This window comes from Carcharhinus amblyrhynchos, unplaced genomic scaffold (assembly GCF_965287045.1).
Source record: "Carcharhinus amblyrhynchos unplaced genomic scaffold, sCarAmb.v2.hapA scaffold_37, whole genome shotgun sequence".
Taxonomy (NCBI): Eukaryota; Metazoa; Chordata; class Chondrichthyes; order Carcharhiniformes; family Carcharhinidae; genus Carcharhinus; species Carcharhinus amblyrhynchos.
This window is the reverse complement of record NW_027649778.1, coordinates 3,529,858-3,554,426: the sequence shown is the minus strand read 5'-3', so window position 1 is coordinate 3,554,426 and position 24,569 is coordinate 3,529,858. Positions and strand designations below refer to the sequence as shown.

Genomic DNA, 24,569 nt, shown 5'->3' with positions numbered 1-24,569 from the left:
TTAGCACTGCTGCCTCACAGCACCAGGGACCCAGGTTCGATTCCTGGCTTGGGTGACTCAGTGTGGAGTTTGTACATTTCTCCCTGTGTCTATGTGGGTTTCCTCCGCTGCCCCGGCTTCCTCCCACAATCCAAAGATGTGCAAGTTAGCCATGGGGATTAGCCATGCTGAATTGCCCCTTAATGTCCTAAAATTTTCAGATTAGCTGGATTGGCCATGCTAAATTGACACTTGGTGTCAGGGGGTGTGGCTAGCTAGGGTAAATACAAGGGGTTATGGGGATAGGGCCTTGGGTGGAATTGTGGTCAGTGCAGACTTGATGGGCTGAATGGCCTCCTGCGCTATAGGGATTCCATGATTATAGTTTGGTGTAAAGTAGCCTTTGCCTATTTTCTCTCGCCTCTGTTGTGGTTTCTCTCACCTCTGTCGTGCAGTAATTTTGCCAAACTAATGAAAGAAATCGGGGGGTATTTTGAAAGGTGAGGTCTGGAGCATTGCAGCTTTAGTCAGCAGTTGTGTGGTATCTGCAGTCGGTGTGGATGTTTGCTTTGTCCTGATGCCCCTCCCTCACCCTGACCTAAGATGGTCCTCTCTTTCATTATCTTTCCAGCCGCATTCCCTGTTGTGCAGACTTTTGATGTGGGTATGCTGGCGTTGGACTGGCGTAAACACAGTAAGAAGTCTGACAACACCAGGTTTTAGTCCAACCGATTTATTTGATAATAGACTCACAAGCTTTCGGGGTTAGCCCCTTCGTCAGGTGAATGGAGAGTTCTGGCCTCAGACAGAGCATATAAAGCATAGACAGTTTAGAGATTACTGATTAGAATGCGAATCCTTACACCTAACCTGCTGTTCAAGACCTGAAGTGGCTGACAATGTGAGTGGAAGGAGCACTGATCACAGGTTACAAAGATGTGTATTGTCTCCAGACAGTACAGTAAGTGAGGTTTTGCAAACCCAGGCAAGTCACGGGGGTTACAGATAGTGTGACATGAACCCGAGATCCCTGTTGAGACCGTCCTCGTGTGCGGAACTTGGCTGCAGACTTTTCTGCAGTGTTTGGGATGGAAATAAATAGTTCAAAGCTTTATTCAGAAGCAATGCAAACTACCCACCCCAGCACCATTCCCCTAATCCTAACCCCAGCTCATGCTCATGTGCTGCTCAACTCATATTGCCTTGGTTTCTCTCTGCAAACTTCAGTGACCTTGGAAGTTCTGTTAGTGACAAATGAATGCCTTAATAAATGTGCTGTTTTGATTTTATTATTGTTGCATATGTTGGGATACAGTGAAAAGACTTGTTTCTTGTGTGCTGTAGGATAAAACATACCGTTTATAGAATCCCTACAGTGCAGAAGGAGACCATTCGGCCCATTGAGTCTGCATCAACCACAATCCCACCCAGGCCCTATCCCCATAATCCCATGCATTTACCTTAGCTAGTTGCCCTGATGCAAAGGGGCAATTCGGCACGGCCAATCCACCTAACCTGCGTATATTTGGACTGTGGGAGGAAACTGGAGCACACGGAGAGAACCCATGCAGGCATGGGGAGAACGTGCAAACTTCACACAGACAGTGACCTGAGCTGGGAATCGAACCTGGGACCCTGGCGCTGAGGCAGCAGTGCTGCCCCACTCATAGAATACATAAGAGAGAAGGAAAAGATAGGATGGAGATTATAATAGAACATAGAACACGACAGCACAAACAGGCCCTTCAGCCCACAAGTTGCGCTGATCACATCCATACCTACCAGGGCCATAGAACTGTCTGTAACTCCCAATCCCATTAAATCCCATATACCCATCTAGAAGTCTTTTAAAAGACCCCAGCGAGTTCACCTCTACTACCACCACCGACAGCAGCAATTATAATAATGTTGCAATTATAGGGTGTTGAGAAAAATAAGCTTAATCTGGCCCGTACAGTTATAAAAAGCTGACACTTAATATTTTGTTCATATTTAGCTTTGGAAAGGGCTGTCACCTTGAGGTCCATTTGGTTACAATTTTTTTGCTTTGTCTCTAGCTGGAAAAGAGAGAGAAATTTTATTGCCAGTGAATCTCCACTGACATCCACCCCCCGCCCTGCTGTTCACTCTTGTCTCCTGAATGTCCAACCAAACTCCCAGAAACATCAAGATAAAGGGCTGGTTAACCAACTTGTCCACGCTGCCCAGTTTTTAACCACTAAATTGGTCAAGGGCAGCACAGTGGATAGCACTGCTGGCTCACAGCACCAGGAGCTCGGGTTCAATTCCGGCCTTGGTCACTGTCTCTGTGGAGTTTGCGCATTCTCTCCGTGTCTGTGTGGGTTTCCTCCCACATTCCAAAGATGTGTGGGTTTGGTGGATTGGCCATGCTATATTGACCCTAGTGTCAGGGGGATTAGCAGGGTAAATGTGTAGGGTACGGGAATAGGGCCTGGGTGGGTTGGGGTCAGTACAGGCTTGATGGGCCAAATAGCCTCCTTTTGTACTATAGGGATTCTATGATAATTGCCCTCATTTGGCCCATGTCCATCTATACCCATCTTACCTGTCTTTTAAAAAGCATTTCGACAAAATTGTACCTGCTTCTACTGTTGCTTGTTCCAGATGCTCACCATCCTGTGTGGGGAAAAAAATTGCTCCTCTGGACCATTTTGTATCTCTCCCCTCTTATCTCGAACCTAATTCTGTAATGGAGAAAAGGACCCCACCAAATTCACACTCCTTTTATTCATTTGTGGGACATGGCTGGCCAGCATTTATTGCCCATCCCTAGTTGCGTTCACCTGGGCTGGGATTGTACCACAAATGCTACAGCTGTCTTTTGAAATGAGCCTGGGCTCCTGCTCAGTGCTGGAAATGGATGTTGAGTGGGTAAGAGACTGAGCACAGCTGTAATTGCCAGCTCCCTGTGGTTGGTTCTAAATGTTAAAGCTTGTAGCTGAGGTAACAGAGGGACTTTGTAATGCTGCAGGGAGTTAGCGGGAGTGAGGAAAAGGAATCAGATTTAGGATTTACTTTGCACCTGTCCTGTTAAAGGTAGATAATCAAACATCAGGTGTTAAATCTCTGGTAGGTGTTAATGTCCCTCGTCAGCATTTAACACTCAGTGCTGGGAGCAGGAATGGTCGTGTGTTTTGAGTGATTTGTTCATTAGTATCTGATTAGTAAGGTGCTGCTTTCAGTGAGTCTGACCTGTGGAATTGTATCATGAAGAGTTTTAAATGCCATCTTGCTTAATGATACTGAGTCAGGAGTGGGTCATAGAGTTATAGAGGTTTACAGCATGGAAACAGGCTCTTTGGCCTAACCTGTCCATTTTTAAATCCCAAGCTAGTCCCAATTGCCTGCACTTGTCCCATATCCCTCTATACCCATGTAACTGTCTAAATGCTTTTTAAAAGACAAAATTGTACCTGCCTCTACTATTACCTCTGGCAGGTTGTTCCAAACATTCACCATCCTCTGTGTGAAACAGTTGCCCTTTTGTATATCTCCCCTCTCATCTTAAGCCTATGCCCCCTCGTTAGGCTCCCCCTACCTTTGGAAAAAGATGTTGACTATCGAGCTGATTGGTGCCAAGTATTGTTGAGTATGGCTGACCTGGCATTTAAACAGTAGGATGGACAAGAAATAAATGCAGGAGCAAACGGTGGGGCTTGTACGGGCATTCCTTACGAGAACCACCACTTAATCTATTCTGATGGTGAGGGATTGCTGGATCATGGGAATGTAAGAATGAGCAGCAGGCAGTTCAGCCCATCAAGCCCATTCTGCCTTTTATCATGGCTGACCTTATCCTGGTCTCAATACCACTTTCCATTTCATTAATACAGAACGGGGAATCCCAGCTTGCATTTGTCACTTAAACTAATGTCACGAAAAATCCACTCTGGTTAAGTTTTAGTTTGTCGCAACTAGGCTTGCATTAACACTGCAATGAAGTTGCTGTGAAAATCCTCTGGTTGCCACATTCTGGGGCCTCTGGGTATACTGAGGGAGAACTTAGCACGGCCAATCCACCCTAACCAGCATGTCTTTAGGACTGTGGGAGGAAACTGGAGCACCTGGAGGAAGCCCACACAGACACGGGGAGAACATGTGGAATTGTCCACCTTCCTGCAATTTATTCCATTTTTATTTTTGGTTTTATTAGAATGGATATTGCACTTGTTAGCAATGAGATGCTTCATAATGTTTTGAGTGAGAAAGGTGCTTGAATAGGTGTTAGTTTTGGTTCAGTTGGTAGCTCTCTTGCCCCACCTAGGAGGTTCTGTGTTCAAGTCAGACTGACGTCCAGTGTAGTACGGAGGGAGATGCTGTCTTTCAGTTGCAATGTTAAACTGAGAACCCAGCTGTCCGTTGAAGATGTTTGTGCCTTTCCAATTCTGCCTTACAGCAGAAAGAAATTAAGAACAGAAAGAGGAGTTATCGTGTAGAATCTCTACAGTACAGAGGGAGGCCATTTGGGCCACTGCGTTTGCCCTGATTCTCCAACAAGAGCATCTTATCCAGGCCAACCACTCTGCCCTATCCCCGTAATCCCACGCATGTACCATGGCTCATCTGTCTAACCTACATATGAAGTGGCAATATACCACGGCCAAACAACCTAACCCACACATCTTTGGAGTGTGGGTGGAAACCTGCGCAGACACGGAGAACATGCAAACTCCATGCAGTCACCCAAGGCCAGAATTGAATTTGGGTCCCTGGCGCTGTGCGGCAGCAGTGTTAGCCACTGTGCTGTCCTCCATACAGAGGATAGTTTGAGCATGGTAGGCTTTGCCATGGGAGTGGTTGAGAGCAAGGTCACTGCAACTTTGAAGAGAGGAATTGGTCAAATATTTGAAGAGGAGGCAGCTATAGGTCTCTAGGGAGAACAAGGTAGTGGGGTTCATTTTAGATTACTTTAGCCAGGCACAGAGGTGATGGAGCAAATAACCTCACCCTGCACTTTAAACCCAAATTAGCTCAGTATCCAAGCGCAGTCCTTGGATAGACCTGAGCCATTCAGAGGAGGAACTCACTGACACAGGTTCACATTCACACTGCTGTGTCTCAGCGCCAAGGACCTGGTTTCGATTCCCAGCTTGGATCACTCTGGAGTCTGCACATTCTCCTCATGTCTAAGTGGGTTTCTTCCCACCATCCAAAGATGTGCGGGTTAGGTTGATTGGCCATGCTAAATTGACCCTGGTGTTGGGGGAATTAGCAGGGTAAATGTATGGGGTTATGGGAATCAGGCTTGAATGATATTGTGGTCAGTACAGACTTGATGGGCCAAATGACCTCTTACTGTACTGTAGGGATTCTGTGATTTGACCTCCCAGGACTGAGTGAAATGGCAGTGCAATGGTTGGCTTCCACTCCACATGGAGCTGAACTGTAAACCTAATTTTGTATGTGTTTATTCGAACAAGATTAGCCTGTATAGATTCAGAAAGAATGTTCCTGATGGTGGGGGAGTCCAGAACCAGGGGTCATAATTTGAGGATAAGGAGTAAATCTTTTAAAACTGAGGTGAGGAGAAATTTTTTCACCCAGATGGTGGTGAATGTGTAGAATTCGCTACCACAGGAAGTAGTTGACGCTGAAACTTTGTGTGATTTCAGGAAGAAATTCGATCCAGCTCTTGGGGCTAAAGGGATGAGGTTTGGGGGGGGGGGGGGGGGACAGAATCAGGATATTGAATTTGGTAATCAGCCATCATCATGCATGCTGGAGCAGACTCGAAGGGCCGAATGGCCTCTTCCTGCTTCTAGTTTCTATGTACTGGTGAATATGAACACATAGCTTGGGATTCTGGGACAATGGGGATGGATTTCTTGTTATACTAGTTATCCAAGATCTTGTATGAGGAAATGGTTAATATGCCAAAAGTGGGGGAGAGGGGTGAGGAACATGTATCCCCCCCCCACTTCACTGCCCTCAGAAGACACCAGGGGGGAAGGTTTTCAGGAGGTGAAATGGGGAAGGCACTGGATTAATGAAGACCTCAGTGAAAGTGAATATTGTGCCCTGGCTGATGTTTTTCTCTCCACTTAATGTGACTTGTTCAAAACAAAGCCATTCAAAATAACTAGTCTGCCTACAGGTCCGGACATGATCCTGGCATTTGTCAGCCTTACTGTTCATAGCGCTTTAGGTCCTAATCATTTATTAATGAAGGTGTCACACCTAATGATGTAATGATGTTGCCAATTTTTCCCTTTTTGAGTCTATCTGACTCATTTATGATCATTCTGCTCCCCTGACACACACACTTGGCATCGATCAAAGTGAATTGGCAAATTGATTCATTTATTTTAAATGATGACTGTCCTTTTATTTAGAATCATCTGTCTTTTGTATGACAATGTTAAAGCATTGTGATGTAATCCTTTCATTTAATTAGTGGATATTCCAAAGAACGAGTGTTACTGGGGGGTGGGGGGAAAGGAGAGACTTGCTGCAACTTTCCATCTTGTACTCATCAGGATACTTGGCAAGAATACCAACATAAGAACCAGGAGCAGGAGTCGGCCATCTGGCCCCTCGAGCCTGCTCCGCCATTCAATAAGATCATGGCTGATTTTTTTTTCGTGAACTCAGCTCCACTTACCCACCCGCTCACCATAACCCTTAATTCCTTTTCTGTTCAAAAGCTTATCTATCCTTGCCTTAAAAACATTCAATGAGGTAGCTTCAACTGTGTCACTGGGTAGGGAATTCCACAAATTCACAACCTGTTGTGTGAAGAAGTTCCTCCTCAACTCAGTCCTAAATCTGCTCCCCCTTATTTTGAGGCCATGCCCCTTAGTTCTAGTTCCACCTTCCAGTGGAAACAACTTCCCTGCTTCTATCTTATCTATTCCCTTCTTAATCTTATGATCTCCCCTCATTCTTCTGAATCCCCAGTCTACCCAGTCTCTCCTCATAAGCCAACCCTGTCAACTCTGGAATCAACCTAGTGAATCTCCTCTGTGCCCTTTCCAGTGTCAGTATACTCTAAGGGGAAAGCAATCTACACTGAGAGGAAAGCACTTGGAATGTAGTGTTCAATTCTGGCTGCCACAGTACCAGAAAGATGTGGAGGCTTTGGAGAAGGTACAGAAAAGATTTACCAGCATGTTGTCTGGCATGGAGGGCATTAGCTATGACGGTGGTTGGAGAAACTTGGTTTGTTCTCACTGGAACAGCGGAGGTTGAGGGGAGACCTGATAGAAGCCTACAAGGTTAAGGGGCATGGATAGTCAGAACCTTTTTCCCAGGGTGGAAGAGTCAATTACTAGGGGGCATTGTTTTAAGGTGCGAGGGGCAAAGTTTAAAGGAGATATGAGGCAGGTTTTTTTTAAGCGTGGTCACTGCCAGGGGAGGTAGTGGAAGTGGATGCGATAGTGACTTTTAAGTGGTGTTTGGACAAAAGATGAATAGGATGGAAGTAGAGGGATATGGTCCCTGGAAGGGTAGGGGGTTTTAATTCAGTCAGGCAGCATGGTCAGTAGAGGCTTGGAGGGTCAAAGGGCCTGTTCCTGTGCTGGCACTTTTTGTCCTTTGCTCATGCTGAGAATTATCTGGCATGTATTTGTCCAGTTGCAGAATCGTATCTAACTTTGGACGCTCTTTGAGTTTTACACGCAGTGGTCTGCACCTTGCTCATTGCGGACAGCCACTGGGATGTGCTGTTACGTTGATAGTCTTGCATCTCCTGTGGCTTTGCCCAAAGCAAGGCAAAGCAAAGTGTCGTTTGGAATATATCAGTAATGCAGCAGATCTCCTTCTGCATCCTGACTCATTTACTCTAGACACCCGAGTGCCAGTGGAGTTATTCCAAAATGTCTATTGGATCTGCTAAGTTTTCGTACATGTCAAAAAACCTGACAGACAAGCTAAGCAAATTGAACAGATTAGGCAGTATTGCTGACATAGTTTGGTTGCTGTCACTCGTCAGCTGCAGGATGAGACACTAAATAGACTGGGTCTGTACTCATTGGAGTTTAGAAGGATGGGGGGGGGGTAATCTTTTACAGAGGTGTATAAGATGAAAGGGTAGAGGTAGAGAGATTCTTCCCACTTAAAAAGGACAGCAGGACTAGAGGGCACAGCCTCAAGATTGGGGGGGGGGGGGGTGCGGTGTGGTGGGGGCCCGTTTACATCTGAGTTGAGGAGGAACTTCTTCACTCAAAGGATGGTGAATCTCTGGAATTCTCTGCCTGTTGAAGTGGTGGAGGCTATCTCGCTAAATATATTTAAGACACGGGTAGATAGGTTTTTGATAGACAAGGAAATTAAGGGGAGAAAGCAGGAAAGTGCAACTGATCCACTTCAGATCAGCCACGATCTTATTGAATGGTGGGGCAGGCTTGAAGGGCTAGATAGCCTACTCCTCCCATTTCTTATGTTCTTAATGTTGAAATAAGGTGTATTTGTATAGGTAAGTCTCTTTTTTAGAAAGAGGATTCACCACTCCTTTTTAAAAACTGCAATAAGCATCAGTCTCGTGAAATCAGAAGAGAAAAGTAATTATGCTTGTGTTGAGGATTCGTGTTCATAGAATCATAGAAACCCCAGAGTGCTGAAAGAGGCCATTTGGCCCATCGAGTCTGCACCAACCACAATCCCACCCAGGCCCTACTCCTATATCCGTACACATTTACCTGCTAATCCTACCCATATCCCTACATATTTACCCGCTAAGCATCTTGGGACACTAAGGGGCAATTTAGCATGGCCAATCAACCTAACCCGCACATTTGTTTGGAGTGTGGGAGGAAACCCATGCAGACACAATGTGCAAACTCCACACAGACAGTGACCGAAGCTGGGAATCGAACCCGGGTTCCTGGAGCTGTGAAGCAGCAGTGTTAACCACTGCTACCCTGCTGTCCCAAGTTGAGATCACCTTATTTTGTTGTGGGACCCTTACAATCCCCAGAAAAATCAAACTTTATTGCGCCAGTTTGGCCTGGATTCAGTTCCGTCCCTTCGAAGGGAAAATGCAGTGTTACAATTCACTGTGTCCCAGCTATTACAGTATATTTCAAATCACTTTACAAGGGACAGTATTCTTTTTGTGGAGTCTGCACGTTCTCCCTGTGTCTGCGCAAGTTTTCTCCGGGTGCTCTGGTTTCCTCCCACACTCCAAAGATGTGCAGGTTAGGCAGATTGGCTGTGCTAAATTGCATCTTTCAATGTGGGGGGATTAGTGGGGTAAATACATGGGGTTATGGCAATAGGGCCTGGGGGGGGTTGTTTTGGTGCAGGCATGATGGGCAGAATGGCCTCCTGCACTGTAGGGTTTCTAATTACTTAAAGGAAAAATAAGCAAAATTCTGTGGCTTGGGTGTGAGATTCTGTTGGAAGGCACTCTGGAAAATGTCCCAGGGACATTTTATCACGTTTAAAAGGTGCTATATAAATGCAAATAGTTTGCTCAGTCACAAGTGTGAAAGTTGCTGATTCTGTTCTGCTGATTTTTGTATTAGAATTTCCTCCCCATGGCCAGTATTTTATCAGCGCACCTGCCGTCTTTCCCACTGTAGGAATCCAAAACGATGGAATGGGTTGGGACATTGTACAGTTTTCCCCTCGTAACCTTCACAATGTGAGTGTGTAGCCTCACAAAATGGCCAAGTGTTAAATATAGTTGAGCTCGGAAACATAATCTACTGCAGGTGGTGTTCTGTGAAATGAGGAGGTTTTTGCAACAGCTGGTTTAACTTGAGTGAGTCTCATGGAAGCCAAAGACACTTACCGTAAGGCTGTTTCAAGAAAGTAAGCCCCCCCACCCCCAAACGCATAGACACAGTGCTCTCCCTGGGATCTGTAACGAGAGGTTGCTTATCCTAATTTCAGCTCTTGACCTTTCCTGCACTCGGCTGGATGTCAGTGTGTGAGAGAGCAGTTGGAGTGTTACACTCTTGTTCTCCGTGGGGAATCAATTGGATCACGTTCAGTGTGTACTCCTGGGGCTGAGAAGCAAGCAGTGTTGTATTTGAGAGTGTAGCTTAAGGCTACAGTGGAACACTTGAGCTTTAGAATACAGGGACCCGAACATCTTCCAGTGTCAACATTCAGGTAGTGTTTTTCCTCTCCATTTCCGCCCCCCCCCCCGCCCTGTCTTAGACAATATTTTGAGACAAGTGCAGTGCTCAAAGGGTGGATTTAGGCAGTGTTTTAAACCTCCCCAGCTGCTGAACCTAAAAGAATCTCATTCCCATCTGATCTGAGGCAGGCAGATAAAAAGGCCATCCACCCACACAAGGTGGCACAGTGATTAGCACTGCAGTCTCGGTGCCAGGGACGTGGGTTCACTTCCAGCCTTGGGTGATCGTCTGTGTGGAGTTTGCACATTCTGTGTCTGCGTGCATTTCCTCCGGGTGCTCCGGCTTCTTCCCACGCTCCAAAGATGTGCGGGTTAGGTTGATTGGCCATGCTAAAATTGCCCCTTTTGTGTCAGGGGGATTAGCAAGGTGAATAGTTTGGGGTTACAGGGATAGGGCCTGGGTGCGATTGCTGTCAGTGCAGCCTTGATGGGCTGAATGATCTCCTCCTGCACTGCAGGGATTCCAAAAACCATTAAGGTGAGGTGCTCCATCTCCCTTTTTCAAAAAAAATGAAAAAATGGTAGGCACCATTGTATTGTAAAAGGCCACACAACACTAGGTTATAGTCCAACAGATTTATGTGAGATCATAACTTTCAGAGCACTGCTCCTTCATCAGGTGAAGTTAGGGGTGGCACGGTGGTTAGTACTGCTGCCCCTCAGCGCCAGGGACCTGGGTTCAATTCCCAGCTTGGGTCACTGTCTGTGTGGAGTTTGTACATTCTCCCCATGTCTGTGTGGGTTTCCTGCCCACACTCCAAAGATGTGTGGATTAGGTTATTTGGCCATGTTAAATTAACCCTTAGTGACAGGGGGATTAGCAGGGTAAATATGTGGGGTTATGGGAATAGGACCTTAGTGGGATTGTGATTGGTGCAGACTCAATGGGCCAAATGGCTGCCTTCTGCACTGTAAGGATTCTATGGATTTGACGTTCTGAAAGCTTGGTGTCAAATAAACTTGTTGGACTATAACCTGGTGTCATGTGACTTCTCATCTTGTCCAGCCCAGTTCAGCACTGACATCTCCATATTGTGTACATTGTGTTAGTCCAAACTGTGATGGGTTGCCTTTGAATTAAATAGAACTCTCAACACAAATAGGTCTCTCAACCCAGTTGCTCCCATGTTGGTGTTGCTCCCCAAGAATCTCCTTCCATCCCTCGGTCTAATCCTGCCAGCATGTCATCTATTTCTTTCATCTTTGTGTTTATCAAGCTTTCCCTTACACGCATGTGTTATTTGCGCCAACAATGTGTGGTAGCAAGTTCCACATCCTCACCACTGTCTGGAGAAACTCCCTCCCCATACAGTTTATTTATGCCACTAGTGTGGTGTAAAGGAATAAATTTTCCAAAATAAATCCTCCAGGGAAAACAGCTCTAATCCCTCCCTGTCCTTCCTCAATGGTAAGCAGTCTCACAACACCAAGTTAAAGTCCAACAGGTTTATTTAGTAGTAAACGCCACAAGCTTTTGGGGCTCTGCCCCTTAGTCAGGTAGCGGAGAGTTCTGGTCATGTATCAGAACTCTGTTTGTGATCAGAACACTCTGCTCACCTGATGAAGGGGCAGAGCCCCAAAAGCTTGTGGATTTTACTACCAAATAAACCTGTTGGACTTTAACCTGGTGTTGTGAGACTTCTGTGTTTACGCCAGTCCAACGCCGGCATCTCCACATCATGACTTCCTCAATGGCCCAGTCAGCAGATTTGTGTGGAAGAGGTTCTGGAATGCTTTGTTTGCTTATCTGATTGCTGTGACACCCAGTGGCACGTTCCTCTCTACTGAGATTGTTTGTGCATGATTAGATCGCAAAGTAGATGCAGGTTTTGAAAATATCATTCGGCCCTCAGCTCTGAGGCATCAGAAAAACATAAGCGTAGAAGATAGGAGCAAGAGGAGGCCATTTGACCCTTTGAGCCTGCTCCACCATTCATCATGGTTGATCATCCTAATCCTTTTTCCCCGTAACCTTTGATCCCACTTGCCCTAAGCGCTATATCCAGCCACCTCTTGAATATATTTTGGCATCAACTTCTCCCTGTGGTGATGAATTCAATGAATTATAGTCCAGAAGAATTGCTCCAATTGACGTTGGTGCTTTGAGGGGGCAAAATGAGCCATCTGGGATTCCCTATCTAATAGGAATTAGGAGCAGGAGTCGGCCAACTGGCCCCTCGAGCCTGCTCTGCCATTCAATAAGATCATGGCTGATCTTTTCATGGACTCAGCTCCACTTGCTCGCCTGCTCACCATAATCCTTAATTCCTTTACTGTTTGAAAATTTATCTATCCTTGCCTTAAAAACATTCAACAAGGTAGCCTCAACTGGGCAGAGAATTCCACAGATTCGCAACCCTTTGTGTGAAGAAGTTCCTCCGCTCGGTCCTAAATTTGCTTCCCCTTTAGTTTGGGGCCATGCCCCCTAGTTCTAGTTACACCCGCCAGTGGAAACAACTTCTCTGTTACTATCTTATCTATTCCCTTCATAATCTTGTATGTTTCTATAAGATCTCCCCTCATTCTTCTGAATTCCAATGAGTATAGTCCCAGTCTACTCAGTGTCTCACCACAAGCCAACCCTCAACTTTGGAATCAGCCTAGTGAATCTCCCCTGCACCCTGTCCAGTGTCAGTATATTCTTGGATAAAAGTGGTTTGCTGCAGTACGTGGGTGTTCAATCAGTGAGGGCAGGCTTGAGTTAACCTGCACTGCACTGACAATCACGGACAAGATATTGGAAAGAACAGAGATGTCCCAAGAAGAATCAGTAACTTGAGCAAGGGAGAGGAAGGGCAGTGAACATGATTGAAATTTGGGCCATGATTTAATGTAATCCTGCTTTGTTTTAATGGGGATAATCAACTTTAAAATAACCAGTTCCTGATTAACATCCTGCCTCGGGGTGTCTTTAATTCACCCTCGCACCCTTGTATTCATTTTCATAATGAACAGTCTGAAAGCATGTAGTCCAAGCGATTTTTCTAATAGTTTAATTTGATGCTTTTTCCCAGTGGCTTATGGCTGAATTCACTATCTTTCTGCCTTACAAGATCGCACATGTAGAGGGTGAGAAACATTATTTTAGTTTCTCCACTTGGAAGGATCCCACAGCTTCCCCCTTTGAAGCATTTTTTATTTTCATATTGGTGCCTTTGGTATTCATCAATGTGTTAACATGTCTTTTTTAATATGGTGACCAATTTCTTTAAACTATGTTAAATTTGTTGCTTATTAATCTGAACCTGTGATCTGCTGACTTGAGCTTATTTTCTGTTTCCAAAGCCTTGACCAACTCCCAAATGTATTATTTGGCAGTTTTTAAAAATCTTTTTGTTCATAGGATGTGGCCAAGGCCCACATTTAATGCCCATTCCATATTGAGGTGGTGGTGAGCTGGAGTGCACCCACAGTGCTGTGAGGGAGGGAGTTTCAGGATTGTGATCCAGCAACAGTGAAGAATGGCAACATGTTCACTTCTCAGCCTTTTTGGTTAAGATCAAGTGTAGTTTTGCTGCCCTGAACTTGGCTCAAGTCATGAGGTTACACCGAAGATCTTTATAAGCAATTTTTTTTAAAACAGCGTCTCAGCCTTTTGGCTAAGATGCAAATGAGATCAAGCCTTGGAGAAGGTGCAATGCCTGCTCCAATCAGGTAGATCAAGCCCAAGATGGGAAGTGGTGGGCCTGTCTTTGTCAGCTCGGATCGGGAATGTCTCACTTGTTGAGACTTTGGACTCTGATTAAATCCAATTTAATCCAGAAAAATATGTTTCCAAGTCAGGATAATATGGGACTTGAAGGGGAACTTGTGCATGGGAATAGCACCATCTACCTGCTGTCCTTGTTCTATGTGGTGGAGGGTGTGGTTGAAGGAGCCTTGGTGTAGATGATGCACAGTACCACTCCTCCCACTGTGCATTAGTGGAGGAATCGAATGTTGAAGGTGGTGGATGCTAATCAAGAGGGGCTCTGTCCTGAGCGGTACTGAGGTTCTTGTTTAGTTGGAGTTGCATTCGTTGAATCCCTTCAGTGCAGAAGGAGGCCATTCGGCCCATCAAGTCTGCACCAACCATAATGGCACCCAGGCCCTATCCTGTTAATCCCACAGATTTACCCTGCTACTCTCCCTGATACCATGGGGCAATTTACTATGGCCAATCAACCTAACTCGCACGTTTTTGGAGAGTGGGTGTACCCAGAGGAAACCCATGCAGAAACGGAGAATGTGCAAACTCCACACAGACAGTGACCCGAGGCCTGAATTGAACACAGATCTCTGGCGCTGAGGCAGCAACCACTGTGCTGCCCATCCAAGCAAGTTGAGAGCATTCTATCATACTCCAGACTTCTACCCTTGTGGACTGTGGAGTGGCTTTGGGGAGTCAGGAGGTGAGTTACTTGCTACAGAATTCCCAGCCTTTGACCTGATATTTTATGTAGCTGGTCCAGTTAAGTTTCTGGTCGATAGTAATCTCCCAGGATGTTGACATTAGGGGATTCAGCCTGAAGGGCAGAATGGAAGCGGGGGAGGGGTAAGGGTAAGGAACAGTGTCTGAATTCTTGTTGGAAATGGCTGCTGCCTGGCAATTGTATGGCACAAATGTTACTTGCCACTTAACAGCCTAAGCCTGAATGTGTTGCTTTCACTGTATTTGAGCACTCTGTGCATCAGGAGCTGAGGTGTTGATTGGTACTGAACATCCGGTCATTAACGGACAGCTCCACTTCTAACCTAACAGAATCATAGACTCCTACAATGCAGAAGGAGGTCATTCAGCCCATCGAGTCTGCACTGACCATAATGCCAACCGGGCCCTATCCTCATAACACCATGCATTTGCCCTAGCTAGTCCCCCTGAAAACTCGGGGGCAATTTAACATGGCCAATCCAGCTAACCTCCACATCTTTGGACTGGGAGGAAACCAGAGCACCCGGAAGAAATCCATGCAGATACGGGGAGAATGTACTGTTCCCACACAGTCGGGAATCGAACCTGGATCCCTGGTGCTGAGGCAGCAGTGCTAACCACTGTGCCACTGCCTAATGTTGGAGGGTCGTTTGATAAAGTAGCTAAAGATGGTCGTGACCAGGACTCTGCCCTGAGGAACTCCTGTAGTGATGTTCCGGGGCTGATTGGCCCCAAACAGCCACAGCCATCTTCCTTTGTGCTGGATAGTGCTCCCATTTGTGGATACAGCACATATGAAAGTACTGGCTGAAATTCAAAAGTAGTTCACTAGCTGTAAAACTGCTTAAAGATGTCCTGAAGATGTGGGTAAGCTGCCATATAAATACCAATTTCTTTAAGAGCACCGTTCCATTATCTCCTTTCAAAATTACAGTGAGAGATTCTCAGACCACAATGTTCCAAGTTTGATGTGCAGTCTGTACTGAATGAGCTAGTCCTTTGTGCAAGATGAGAAACAAACCAGGGGGCACAGTGGTCAGCACTGCTGTCTCAGTGCCAGGGACCCTGGTTCGATTCCCAGCTTGGGCCACTGTCTGCACGGAGTTTGCACGTTCTCCCTGCGTCTGTATGGGTTTCCTCCCAAGTGCTCCAGTTTCCTCCCACAATCAGAAAAGATCTGCTGGCTAGGTGGATTGGCTGTGGTAAATTCTCCCTTGGTGTACCTGAACAGGTGCCAGAGTGTGGCAACTAGGGGATTTTCACAGCCACTTCATTGCAGTGTGAATGTCAGCCTACTTGAGACACTAATAAATAAATTTTACTTTTTTAGATAAGCTATCACATATATTCTTCTGTTATGCTCTTTAAACCCTTCTCCCACTCTCCATCCCCTCCCCCCCTGCCCCCGCACTGTCCCCCAGCCCAAAAGGTGTAACTGCTGAGTGACCATCTGTCTACCTGTCAACATCAGTGTGGGTTTTGGCATAATTTACGTCCCAAAAATAAACTCTTCCACGTTGTCCCTTTAATTTAGAAAGTCATGTAGTGAGAAGGGTGTAACTGTTTAACTGTCTGTATATTTACTCTTACTGTTGGGTGTCGCCCTGCTTAGAAGTGTGGATGTTGAAGCCAGAATAAGCATTCTGGATATTACTAGTTTGCAGGATGCTAGTCTTTAGGGACATGTTTAAGAAACAAAAATGCATAGTTTTTGAAAGCTGCCTGGAAGATTACTGATACTTACTGCTTAAAACAGGAGCTTGTTCTTGTGAAAATGTCCTGCTTGTGGTAGAATAGCAGCTGAATATTATAATCATAGAATCCCTACAAGGAGGCCATTCAGCCCATTGAGTTTGCACCAACCACAATCCCACCCAGGCTCTATCTCCATAACCCCATGCATTTACCCTAGCCAGTCCCCCTGACACTAAGGGGCAATTTAGCATGGCTAATCTGCACGTCTTTTGGACTGAGGAAATGCACAAACTCCACACAATGACCCAAGCCAGGATTCAAACCCAGGTCCCTGGTGGGGTGAGGCAGTGGTGCTAACCACTGCCGCACTGTTGCATAATTTACCTTTTTAGGCTTGAATCAAATGTATAACTTGCCATAAAATGAGCAGGAAAGTCAGTCCTGATAAGTCTTGTAATGGAACTTGTTGCATAATTTCACCCTTCCAAGTTGCAAGTTTAATCTGGCTCTCCTGCAACTGCAAAAACAATTTGCACCCCTTTTCAGCACCCATGCACAGGATGATCCCACAAGAGCTTCTGGAGGACAAAATTGAATGTGAGTGAATTAGGGAGGGGAAATAGGATTTGCATTTATATAGCATCTTTCTCACACCCCAGAATGGTCCAAAGTACTTTAACTAGCCATTCATTGGCTGTAAATCTGCTTTGGTGTCATTGGTTCCATTGCGTATTGGCAAGGAGAAGGAAATACTTTTGAAGAGGACTGAACTGTGTGTAGATCAAATTCCCCCCCACCCCCTCCACCAACCATCTTTTCCAGCCGTGACATGCTACAAATTCATTAATAGTCAATTTTTCACCACAAAATGCATGCCTTGCATAACTTATAACTGAGTTATAACAATGCACCAGGAGTTTTGGATTCCACAGATGCACAAGTGCCATGGATACTGGGACAGTAGTAAATTTAAGGAGGAGTTACAGATTTTTAATTGGTAATGGGTTGCAGGGTTATGAGAAGGCAGGAAAATGGGGATGAGGAGCAGATCAGCCATGGTCGAATGGTGGAGCGGACTTGAGGAGGAGCCAATTGGCTAATTCTACCCCTATGTCTTATGGGAGGTCTTGTGGTGCAGTGGGTAGCATCACTGCCTCTGAATCTTAAGCTCTGAGTTCAAGTCCCGCCCTAGACTTCATGGCCAATGTTGGTGTATCCATAATGTGGCCAAATGTGATTGTCAACCTGCAAAATCCTTCCAACACATGGCAGGTCTCAGAACTGGAGAGTGGAAGTTGTGGTCAGCTGTGTCTTGTTGATGCAGTGGAAAGAAAGATCGAGTCTCTACCACCATTATGCATAGCTCCAGGTTGCAGCATGTGGGTAAAAGTACAAAGAACCAGAACTCTGTAAAACCACCTCCATCTATTAGCTGGGCATCAGGGATCAAGAAGGTGATACAGGGAGTGTTGCAAAAATGTGCAGGAGTTTTAAGTCAGCCCGCACAGTAGAGGATTGAGTCTTCCAACAAGATGAATGAAGTATGACGCTAGTTTCAAGAATTCTAAAAGTTGTAACATCTGCTAAAGTGTCAAATAAGTGTTACAGCGAGGAAATTCAGTGTTAGTGAGAAACTGGTATGAAAATGGAAGAATGAATCTGCCCTAAAGACACCCAAACCAAATGCACCATGAGAATAAGCTCTAGCACCTGGTCTGACCTTTAGATATTAGAGTTGGCCTTTATTAGTCACAAGTAGGCTTACATTAACACTGCAATGAAGTTACTGTGGAAAATACTCTAGTTGCCACACTCTGGCGCCCGTTTGGGTTACACGGAGGGAGAATTTAGCACGGCCAATGCACCTAACCAGCATGTCTTTCAGACTGGGAGGAAATCCACACACACGTGGAGAATGTGCAAACTCCACATAGACAGGTCTGAAAGACGTGCTGGTTAGGTGCATTGGCTATGATAAATTGCTCCTTAGTGTCAGGGGGGACTAGCTAGGGTAAATGCACGGGGTTATGAGGATAGGGCCTGGGTGGGATTGTGGTCAGTGCAGACTCGATGGGCTGAATGGCTGCCTCCTTCTGCATTGTAGAATTCTGATCCTTTCTCTTCACCCCCAGGATCAAATTGTCACATGGAAGGAATGGTGGGAATTTATGAGCATCCCTAATCCTTATTATGTTTGGGAAATGGCCATCTCACTGAGGGCTAATTAGAATTGACCTAGGCTGTGATGCCTCTGTAGTTAAATAGCCTGCACACAGCATTGTGGTCAACCTACAGAACATGGACTGCAGTGATTTAAGAAGGTACCACCTTCTCAAGGGGCAACTAGGGATGGGCAATCAGTGCTGGCCCAGCCAACAATGCCTGTGTCCCACAGATGAATAAACTAACTACTTTGGGGGGAGATGTTGAGGGAGAAATTTGAAATGCTGGTACTGATTCTTCGCATGTTGGGGCCATTCTTGATTGACTGTGATCTGTGACGTTCTGTACTCTGTTTTTACGCTCCATTAACCCGCTTTGTAAATAGAATGCTGCACAAGGGTGAGATGATATCCTGTGAACCAGTTTGAACTAATCTGAAAATATGCTGCACAAATTGGCAGTGTGACATGGAGGATAGAGACTGACCCAGAGTGAGGTGCACCAGCAGTATGCAGCCCAGGAGAGACCAGATGGATGTCTTGGGACATAACTCAGGAACAGAGGATGAGGAAATGACGTGCAGAGTAAATTCTGCACAATTAAGATTGTGGCCAAAGCTCTCAGCCAGACATTTTGGCTCAGAGATCTATAGCACAAGTAGACATTAGTAACCAATGTGCTATGAAGATGGTGTACACCCAAGCATTCTCCAGTACATGGGTGGGACTGTGGTTAATATTATTATTGAGGTTGTATTTATCCCACATTTTCCCATCCAGGCAAAGTGGTTTTGAGTCCACACAAACACAACACTGGGAAATGTAACCCTGAAGACTCTGACTACACTGAAGCGCAAGATCACCTTAAAGTTTTTAAATAATTTATCAGTCACAAGTAGGCTTACATTAACACTGCAATGAAGTTACTGTGAAAAATCCCTTAATTGCCTCACACCAGCACCTGTATGGGTACACTGAGGGAGAATTTAGCACGGCCAGTGCACCTAACCAGCATGTCTTTTGGACTGCGGGAGGAAACCGGAGCACTTGGAGAAAAACCCCACAGACAAACGGGGAGAACATTTCATAGTATAGTATCCCTACAGTGCAGAAGGATGCCATGCAAATTGCACTGATCACAATCCCACCCAGCCCCTATCCCCATAGCCCTATGTATTTATTTTACTAGTTTCCCTGATACTAAGGGGCAATTTAGCATAGCCAATCAATCTAACTCACATCTTTTGGACCGTGGGAGGAAACTGGAGCACCTGGAGAAAATCCCTGCGAGGAGGATGTGCAAACTCCACACAGTGACCCAAGCTGAGAATCAAACCCAGGTCCCTGGTGCTGAGGCAGCAGTGCTAACCACTCTGCCATATATGTTCCTGAAGAGTGCAATATATATCTACTGGAGTTCCTTTAATGTGAAGAATACTGTCCCAATATTTAAAAACAAGTGCAAGTTACAAACCTAAAATTGTAAATTGATTAGCTTGCATTCTGTGGCATTGAAAATTCTTAATTTTGAGGGTTGCCATCAGTGCTGGCCAAAAGGAACCATCAGCATAGATTAGGAAGCTTTGGGTTATACCTCACTAATCTACAATCCTCGAGAGGTTTCCAGAAAATATTTGACAGCCATGAACGTGAGATTGAAGGTTAAAGTTCATGAAATTAGTAGTCAATTACCTAGCTAATAAGAGATGGATTGATTAATTGGAACATTTGTCTGTGGATCAGTAACTGGTGGAGTTTATGGCTAGATCAGTAATTCCTGCTCTGAGACTTTGGGAAGGGCATTTATTGAAAATAGAATTTTCCGATGAAACGGATTGGGTGACTTGGGTAGAATTCAAAGAGTTAACCAAATCTAGGGTTTTTTTTTAAGTAAAAGCATTGGCATAATCTGTGTCCACATGGAAGTGGGAGTGGTCAGGATATGTCAACACATGGCTGACATGGATTCAGGACAAATGGGCTGACATTGGAGCCTTGTATTGAGTCCAGGCAATTAGTTGGGGCAGATCCAACAACTTCCAACCCCGCTGTATCGGTGTTGGGAGTTTGGGCTCGCTACTTAGTCATAGAGTATGGAGGTTTGCAGCATGGAAGCAGGTCCTTTGGCCCAACTTATCCATGCTGCCTTTTTTTTAATAACCACTGAGCTGGTCCCAATTACCTACGTTTGGCCCATGTCCTCTATAGCCATCATACACCTGTAACTATCTAAATGCTTTTTTAAATGACAAAATTGTATCTGCCTCTATTACTACCTCTGGCAGCTCGTTCCAGATACTCACGACCCTTTGCATGAAAAAGTTGCCCCTCTGGACCCTTTTATATCTCTCCCCTCTCACCTTAAACCTATGCCCTCTAGTTTTGGACTCCCCTACCTTTGGGAAAAGATGTTGACTATCTAGCTGATCAGTGCCCCTTGTTATTTTATCGACCTCTAAGTGCCCCTAAACTACCACCTCTCCAGGGAGAAAAAAAGTCCCAGCCTCTCCTTATAACTCAAACAATCAGGCACCGGTAGCATCCCAGTAAATCTTTTCTGCACTCTTTCTACTTTTAGATTAATATCCGTATCTGCAAAATGGGCAAACGTTCCAGTCCTCGAGCACTCAAGTCCCTCACCTTGAACATGTGCAGTGTGGTGGTGCAATGGTTAGCACTACTGCCTCACAGCGCCGGGGACCCGGGTTCAATTCCTGACTCGGGTGACTGTCTGTGTGAAGTTTGCACATTCTCCCTGTGTCTGTGTGGGTTTCCTCCAGGTACTCTGGTTTCCTCCCACACTCCAGAGATGTGCAAGTTAGGTGGACTGGGCATGCTAAATTGACCCTTAGTGTCAGGGGAGCTAGCATGGGGTTACGGGGATAGAGCCTGGGTGGTTGGTGCAGACATGATGGGCTGAATGGCCTCCTTCTGTATTGTAGAGATTTTTATGTGAGGGGGGAGAATTTGGAATGAAATCATTACAACTTTAGCAGTACCCTGGTGAGATGATTGCATTGCGACTTCATCAATCACTCATCTGCAGTTTAGAGGGCAGACACAGTGAATTGGTGCAGGCCAAAGAGGCAAGCATGAAATCTGAATCAACCTGACCCAGGGAAGTGTCCTCTATAAATCTCCCTGCGCTCCCTTTTCAAATAAACGTTTAGGAGAATAGATTTCTCTTCCTCGTCCCCTCCGTTTACGAGCAGTGACAGGCAATGTGCAGTTAATTACCCTACAAGCCCCACGTTCATTTGGAATTCGGGTTCAATGCATCAAGGCAGTCGATGCTGTTTTGATTTTTTTTTTGTGCTGTTTGGTTGTGATCCAAGTCTCCTGCTGTTCTACAGTAACAATGCAGATCTGTGTCTCAGCAACTCTGTTTGAACCGCTGCATTTTGCTCTCCAGTGTGACTGCAATGATATTCCTTAACAGCGTTTGATTTTTTTTTCCCAGCACTCTGTGGCCTTTTTTTTTGAGTAATGATTTTCCAGAATTGTTTTCTGTTGTGGTGTGAAACTATTGGAAACGGGCACAATTTAGATTTCCCCTCTGAGCTTTAACTGAGTTTTTTTTCCTGTTGAACTAATATTTCCACCATGATTCTCAATGCGTGTTTAAGCTCATAAAATCCCCACAGTTCAGAAGGAGGTTATTTGGCCCATTACCGACTCTTTGGAAGAGCATCTGGCCCAGGTCTCTATCCCTGTACTTGCCTCACTAATCCCCCTAAACTAGACCTTTTAAATCACTAAGGGGCAATTTAGCATGGCCAATTCACCCAACCCACATATACTTGGAGTGTGCTAGGAAACCCACACAGATATTGGGAGAATGTGCAATCTCCACACAGATAGTGACCATAGGAATTGAACCCAGATCCCTGGATCTGGCACACTGAGGCAGCAGTGCTAACCACTCTTATGTCCTGCCCCTTTTTTTTCAAAAGAAAGGAATTACTAATTGAGGGTAACAAAAACAAAATGTGTTGGAAACGCTCAGCAGCCCTTGCAGCATCTGTGGAGGGAAACAGAGCTAATGTTTCAGGTTGGTGATCCTTCATGAATGAGGGTGTTACCTACGCTGCTACTTTTATGCCTGAGGGGGATTTGGCATGCCACTGATACAAGTATCGAGGCAATGTTTACAAAATCCATTTGTAACAGAATGGGGTTCTGCCACAGGTATCCTAGCTGATGTGGCTAGAGAGCAACTGTCTCAAAGCCATTACATTGCAACTAGTAGATGAGAACTTTGAAACAGTTAAAAGGTGATTTGAAGTGACTGACTAGGATAGTACAGCGTTAGAGTGATGCAGCACAAAGGCCATTCGATCCATATTGTCTGCCCCAGCCCTTTTGAAAGAGCAGTCCAGTTAATCGCACCCAGTATTATTTAATGTATAATGTTTAAAAATCAATAGGCAGCTACACTTGGGCCTTAGCACTGTTGACTCACAGCGCCAGGTACCCAGGTTTGCTTCCCAGCTTGGGTCAATGTATGTGTGGAGTTTGCACATTCTCCCCATGTCTGCATGGGTTTCCTCTGGGGGTGCTCCAGTTTCCTCCCACAGTCCAAAAGACGTGCTGGTTCGGTGCATTGACCCGAACAGGCACCAGAGTGTGGCGACTAGGGGGAATTTCACAGTAACTTCATTGCAGTGTTAATGTAAGCCTTACTTGTGACTAATAAACTTCATTTTTTTAACTACTCTGTGACATCTGATGTTCAACAGGAAATCTGTACCAATTTGCAGTGATAAATGTTGATCATAAAAGAGACTAAAATTATTGGACAAGCTGTGTGCCCTCAAAATAAGATTCGCTTTCTCTTATGTTGATACTTTTCAATTGAATAGTTTGCAACATAGAAAACACCCATATGTTCTGTGCTCTGTGCAGGCATTTTAAAATTATTAGCTCTGCTCAGAGAAAGGGATCTCATCAGTCATGATGTTCCTCACTGTGACTGATTTATACAGTTGTAAGAACATAACTTGCCCTATTCCCCAGTTGGCAAATCTGCTCCATCAGCTGACCTTCAGATTGCCAAAGGATTTTGAAATGAAAAGGAAAACTGTTCATTTGGAATTTTTGTACTTTTTCTGGTGAGTGCAAAATCCTTTTTGAAATTTTTCTCACCACCCCCCCCTTGTTCTCACCATTTAGATTTGATTTGTTATTGTCACATGTATTAACATACAGTGAAAAGTATTGTTTCTTGCATGCTATACAGACAAAGCATATTGTTCCTAATGTAGTGTTACAGTCATAGCTAGGGTGTAGAGAAAAGTCAACTTAATGCAAGGTGGGTCCATTCAAAAGTCTGACAGCAGCAGGGAAGAAGCTGTTCTTGAGTCGGTTGGTACGTGACCTCAGACTTTTGTATCTTTCTCCAGACGGAAGAAGGTGGAAGTGAGGTGGGGTGCATGGGATCCTTAATTATACTGGCTGCTTTTCCGAGGTGGCAAGTGTAGATGGAGTCGATGGATGGGAGGCTGGTTAGCTGGTTTGGTCGTGCCATATGCCATATGCTATCTGCAACCTAGGGCATGTAGCTCAGACACAGGCTGTGCAGTGTTAGGCCACTAGCTGATGTGAGCTTGCGCCACATATGGAAAATATTTAAGCATGGTTGTGTTTAATACTCTCCATCTGTTCTTTAACTATCAGTGCAACTTCCTCAAGCTCTAATTCTGAGCTCTGTCTCTTCGTGTGTTTCTCCTTTCCTCCACAATTGGTGGCATGCCTTCATCTGGCAAGCTTCTGTTCTCCAAGAAGTCCTTGTGTAAGCCCTCAACCTCCCTCTCTCCTTGCTTAAGACTCTTCTTAAAATCTTGTTTGACTAAAGATTTGTGTTTACCTTTATTACTCTCTCTTCCTCTATTGTGTTGCTTTCCCTCCTGTCTTTGGTTAGTTCAGTTCGCAGGCTGGTTTGTGATGCGGAGCAATGCCACTGGCACGGGTTCAATAACTGTGCCAGCCGAGGTTATTCACAAAAGGCCCTTTAACCTTGTCCCTCACCTGAGGTATGGTGACCCTTGGGTTAAATCATCAGCACTCAGCACCACCACCCCCCTCCTCCCCCCAAAAAAAGAGAGCAGCCTATGGTCATCTGGGACCATGGCAACTTTACCTCATGCCTTGGTACATGTGCTGTGTGAATGGAAACTCTTGGCGGTGACTTTTCCTCCCTGGGGCAAGTGTTTGTGTT

At 45.3% G+C, this 24,569-nt stretch overlaps 2 protein-coding genes across 3 annotated transcripts in view; both read left to right on the top strand.

Annotated features, from left to right (window-relative positions):
- Positions 1-24,569, top strand: part of pak4 (p21 protein (Cdc42/Rac)-activated kinase 4) — a 156,155-nt gene that overhangs the window by 6,644 nt on the left and 124,942 nt on the right. The window contains exon 1 of one of the 2 annotated variants that reach the window (XM_080218150.1): positions 9,984-10,056. The exons of the other annotated variant lie outside the window; for it this stretch is intronic. The gene's annotated coding sequence lies outside the window, so the exon portion shown is untranslated. Of the gene's footprint in view, positions 1-9,983; positions 10,057-24,569 lie in introns of those variants that run through there. 2 annotated transcript variants of the gene reach the window in all.
- Positions 1-24,569, top strand: part of LOC145362138 (alpha-actinin-4-like) — a 117,797-nt gene that overhangs the window by 64,382 nt on the left and 28,846 nt on the right. The gene's annotated exons all lie outside the window — the stretch shown is intronic.